Source organism: Rana temporaria, chromosome 7, assembly GCF_905171775.1.
Source record: "Rana temporaria chromosome 7, aRanTem1.1, whole genome shotgun sequence".
Classification (NCBI taxonomy): domain Eukaryota; kingdom Metazoa; phylum Chordata; class Amphibia; order Anura; family Ranidae; genus Rana; species Rana temporaria.
Window position 1 is genome coordinate 150,792,516 of NC_053495.1, and position 6,117 is coordinate 150,798,632.

Below are 6,117 nucleotides of genomic sequence, written 5' to 3' on the forward strand. Positions count from 1 at the left end.
GTGCCCATCACACGCAGCCACTGTGCCCATCACACACAGCCACTGTACCATCACACGCAGCCACTGTGCCAATCACACGCAGCCACTGTGCCCATCACACACAGCCACTGTACCAACACACGCAGCCACTGTGCCATCAATTGTTGCCACTGTGCCAATCACACGCACCCACTGTGCCCATCACACACAGCCACTGTTCCAACACACGCAGCCACTGTGCCAATACACTTAGCCACTGTGCCCATCACATGCAGCCACTGTTCCCATCACACACAGCCACTGTTCCAACACACGCAGCCACTGTGCCAATACACTCAGCCACTGTGCCCATCACACGCAGCCACTGTGCCCATCACACGCAGCCACTGTGCCCATCACACGCAGCCACTGTACCATCACACGCAGCCACTGTGCCAATCACACGCAGCCACTGTGCCCATCACACACAGCCACTGTACCAACACACGCAGCCACTGTGCCATCAATTGTTGCCACTGTGCCAATCACACGCAGCCACTGTGCCCATCACACACAGCCACTGTACCAACACACGCAGCCACTGTGCCATCAATTGTTGCCACTGTGCCAATCACACGCAGCCACTGTGCCCATCACACACAGCCACTGTTCCAACACACGCAGCCACTGTGCCAATACACTCAGCCACTGTGCCCATCACATGCAGCCACTGTGCCCATCACACACAGCCACTGTTCCAACACACGCAGCCACTGTGCCAATACACTCAGCCACTGTGCCATCAATTGTCGCCACTGTGCCCATCACATGCAGCCACTGTGCCCATCACACGCAGCCACTCTGCCCATCACACGCAGCCACTGTGCTAACACACGCAGCCACTGTGCCAATACACCATCAATTGCCGCCAGTGTGCCCATCAATTGCCGCCAGTGTGCCCATCAATTGCCGCCAGTGTGCCCATCAATTGCAATCAAAGCAGCCACTGTGCCCATCACACGCAGCCACTGTGCCCATCACACGCAGCCACTGTGCCCATCACACGCAGCCACTGTACCCATCAAACGCAGCCACTGAGTGGCTGTGTTTGATGGCACAGTGGCTGCGTTTGATGGGCACAGTGGCTGCGTTTAATGGGCATACTGGCAGCACACTGGTGGCAATTGATGGGGCAAACTGGCAACAATTGATGGTTACAGACTGTGTTTGTGTTATTTTGAGCCATCATTGATTCTTTCTTAAAAACGGGGGGGGGGGGGGGGGCGCAGTTTGCCATCTTCGCTCTGGGCACCAAATGGCCTTGTCCCAGCACTGGAGGTAAGCGATGACCAGGAAGTGAATTAGAAGCTTTGTGGTGTCATTGATTGGGAAGGGGTGTATCTTGTGTATCTTGGAGATGTTGCAGGGCAAAAGGCATGTGGGGGAGGAAATATTATGAGCTCAGTTTTGGAAGTGGTGTGACATCCAGGCTGAAATATCTGTTAGTAAATTGATGATGCGTGAGGAGACTGATGGAGTGAGCTGAGGGGTAGAGAGATAGATTTGTCTGTCATCAGCAAGACATGGTATTGAAAGCCATGGGAGGCAATCAACTGGCTCAGGGAGGAGGTGTAGATTGAGAATAGGAGAGATCCAGGGATAAAACCTTGGGGGACCCCAACGGAGAAAGCAAGAGGAGAGAAGGAAGTCGAATTGTAAGTGACACTGAAGGTCCGCTGGGATAAGTAGGATGGGAACCAGTCATGGAGACCAAAGGAGTGTAGTTTTTGAGGAGGATGGGTGTCACTGTGTCAAAGGCAGCAGAGAGGTCAAGGAGTAGTACAGAATAGTGTCTGTTGGTTTTAGCCTTTAGGAGGTTGTTTGCGAGTTTAAGGAAAGCTGTTTTTGAGGGCAAAAAACACACTAAAGGGGTTGAAGAAGTTTTTTCTCAGTCAGATGGTCACTCAGTCAGTGGTAGATGAGACAATGAAGGAGTTTGGAGAAAAAGGGGAGTAAGGAGATGGGGCGTAGGTTGATTGCTGGTGTCCAGTAAGAGCTTTTTATGGATGTAGGTGACTAGTGCATGTTTTAGAGAGTTGGGGAAAATGGCAGAAGAGAGGGAAAGATTGAAGATGTGAGTTATAAAGTGTAGAATATGGCCACGGGGTGATTGTAGCATTTGCAGGTGGCTAGGTGGGCATTAGAAAAACATTTAGAAACCTTGTGTATTGGAGTGGAGAAGGTATCTGTGCATTGGAGATTTTCTTACGAATCGTTTCAATCTTATTTTTGAAGTGATTGGCGATCTGCTTGGCAGTAAGTGAGTTAGTGAGTGGAGGCAGTGGAGAATGGAGTCGAGACTTAAAAGTAATGAAGAGTTGATGGGGACTGGATGAGAAGGTGTTAGATAACAAGAGTGATAAAATAGGTCTGCTTGGCAGTGAAGAGACAGGAATAGTATTTTGGGAGGGCAGATTAATATTGGTTGAAGTCTTTCAGGGACTTAGTTTTATGTCACATGCTCTCAAGAGTGTTTTTTGAGACTTCTGATGTCATCTGTTTGCCAAGGTTGTAGGGATCATGGTCTGATTCTGTGTGTAGTGAGGAGAGGCAAGCTTGTCTAGGCAGGGCTGGCCTGGGACAGAAATTTGGCCCTGGACTTCATCCAGACTGGCCCACTTTGACAGGTCTCTCCCATGACGGCCGGACAACTCCCGCACCCCCCCGGCCACCCAAGCCCCCTTTCCCCCTTCACTAGCCACTAGCCATTCTACTTTATTAAAGTAGAATGGCTGGTACTGGTACTCTTATAGGCAGTACCAGTGGGGAAGCTAGACATTATTTCACCCGGGGCAAAGAATCAGTTTGGTGCCCCCTTATGGGACAAGATTAGGCAGAAGTGAGAAACTCCCAGGTCATAGCTGTTGAGTCAGCTGTCTGTCCCCTCCCCCCATGCTCCTCTGTCGTCCCCCCTGCTCCTCTGGTCCTCCCCCTGCTCCTTTGTTCCCCCCAGGTGATCGCTGCGGGGAGGGAGAGACAGAGGAGCGGAGGGGGGCTGCAGTCCGATGTCACTGAAGCCGGCCCACTGAGCCATCAGCCCACCGGGAAACTCCCTGTAGTCCCAATGGCCAGTCCATCCCTGTGTCTAGGGAGGATGACAGTGAGCTGTTGTTGACAAAAATGGCTAAGATGGAGCAGGACAGGGGAGAGATTTAGTCATAGAGATGGTCAGTAGCATAGTAGAAAAGAGAAAAGTTGAGCTGGCGAAGGTTTCTATGGGTAACCGTTAAGAGGTTGGAGGGAAAGAAGGTGGAAGACAGGGAGAGAGCGAAATGAATAAGATGCTGATCAGAGAGTAGGAAAGGATTGTTGTAGAGGTTGCACAGGATGCATACATAGGAGAATACAGGATCAAGGGGGTTGCATATCACTTTTATAAAGAATCACTAAAGCAGGGGTAGCCAACCTTAAAGAGGTGGAGATCTACCTGAACAACATGAGAGAAGTCAAAGATCACCAGGCAGTGTCACCTCTAATTGCCATACTACCGTGTCTCAATTGTGTGCATTGCACAGCAGCGGATGGTGATGAATGGACCTGGGGGCAGAACATACAAGAGGGGCCAAAACCATAGTACCCCTAAAAAAGGGAATGATAGGACTCAAAAGATAAAATAAAAATAAAGATGATAAACCATTAGAAGAATGGAAGATGAGAAGGCCTGCAGAAAGCATGCCTGCTGAAATGTACAAATAAAAGTGCATAGGGAGTGAAAAATAACACTACCGGTAAATAGATAAGAGGTGGGAAAAATGAAAATAAACATATACAGGGTATATAAGGGTATATGTATTTATCCAGATTGAGACAAATTAAAAGTCCCATGAGCATATCTCCCTTTGTTTTTATGGCATAATAGCAACATTGTTTAAAAAGTGACAGACTTGCAGGGATGAAATCATATTTATAGAATCTTCCACACAGAGGTATGTGGAAAAATGGCAATCCTGACAGTACATGAGCCACAAATGGATAATCATATACAATAAACGGGATACAAGCTGTCAATTGTTTCACACAGAAGAAAAAACAGGCAACCACTGTAATACTCAGGCAACAAAAGGCATACGGTTGGGGCAGTGGACAGTGTTGTTAGGGCTAGAACAGGGGGGGGGGGGCTTTGGTGAGATATTAGGGGTCTAAACAGGCCCCTGACGTCTCCCCTTTAACCGCTTAAGGACCCCTTCACGCCGATATACGTCGGCAGAATGGCACGGCTGGGCACAATCACGTACCTGTACGTGTCTCTTTAAGCCCAGCCATGGGGTCGCGGCGCGCTTTGCGACCTGGTCCGAAGCTCCGTGACCGCGCCCGCGGGACCCGCGGACCCGATCGCAGCCGGTGTCCCATGATCGGTCACCGGAGCTGAAGAACGGGGAGAGGTGTGTGCAGAGCTTTTGTTCTCAGAAAATAGGTGCAGGAACTCAACCACGACCCCGTTCAGATTTAAAAAACGATAAAGGGGTCTTAAAGGGGCATTAAATACCAGGATTGCATTACATACAGAGTGCAGAGTTCAGGGGGTTACACACAGAGTGTAGAGCTGTCACTTGTAAACACAGAAACCAGACTTCTGTGTTTACAAGTTAAGGTGATGAGCAGACACCAAAGGGTCTGAGCCAGAGGTGGTGGAACTCAGTTCCCCCAAGTTCCCCCTGAAAAAAAGCCCTGGGTGTGTGTAAACACACCTTCCCTGTTCTTCGTTGTGGCAGTGTCATTGATCATCTGTTCCCTGATATAGGGAAAGACGATCAATGATGTCACATGTCCAGCCCCGCCCCCTACAGTTAGAAACACATATGAGGTCACACTTAACCCCTACAGCGTCCCCTAGTGGTTAACTCCTAAACTGCAATTGTCATTTTCACAGTAAACAACGCATTTTTATAACACTTTTTGCTGTGAAAATGACAATGGTCCCAAAAATGTGTAAAATTGTCCGATGTGTCTGCCATAATGTCGCAGTCACGAAAAAAATTGCCATTAGTAGTAAAAAAAAAAAATATTAATAAAAATGCAATAAAACTACCCCCTATTTTGTAAACGCTATAAATTTGGAGCAAACCAATCGATAAACGCTTATTGAGATTTTTTTTAACAAAAATAGGTAGAAGAATACGTATCGGCCTAAACTAACGTTTTTTTATATATTTTTAGGGGGATATGTATTATAGCAAAAAGTAAAAAATATTGCATTTTTTTTAAAATTGTCGCTCTATTTTTGTTTATATCGCAAAAAATAATAACCGCGGAGGTGATCAAATACCACCAAAAGAAAGCTCTATTTGTGGGAAAAAAAAGGATGGAAATTTTGTTTGGGAGCCACATCGCACTACCGCGCAATTGTCAGTTAAAGCGACGCAGTGCTGAATCGCAAAAAGGGGCAAGGTCTTTAACCTGCATAATGGTCCGGGTCTTAAAGCGGGGGTTCACCCGAAAAAAATGTTTTAACATTAGATTGAGGCTAATTACGGGAAGCAGAATCGGGTGTTTTTTTTTTTAATCAATGCAGTACTTACCGTTTTAGAGATAGATGTTCTCCGCCGATTCCGGGTATGGTCTTCGGGACTGGGTGTTCCTATTTGATTGACAGCCTTCCGACGGTCGCATACAGCGTGTCACGAGTTGCCGAACGTCGGTGCGGCTCTATACGACGCCTGCGCACCGATGTTCGGCTACTTTCGGAAACTCGTAACGCGCTGTATGCGACAGTCGGAAGGCGGTCAATCAAATAGGAACGCCCAGTCCCGCAGCCCATACCCGGAAGCCACGGAGAACATCTATCTATAAAACGGTAAGTACTGCATTGATTTAAAAAAAAACACCCGATTCTGCTTCCTGTAATTAGCCTCAATCTAATGTTAAAAAAATTTTTTTTGGGTGAACCCCCGCTTTAAGTGGTTAAGACAGAGAAAGGGACTGAGAACTGAGATTCGCCTGTCCCTTTCTTAGCAGTGTCAGCATTAAAAATGAATGGACAGGAGACAGCGGCACAGTGGAGACAATTTACATATTTGTATTGCAATGGTGTGTTTAGCTCTTTAGCTTTAAGTCTAAAGTGATTCAGTCAAATGTTTGACACACCCGGATCCTCCTACA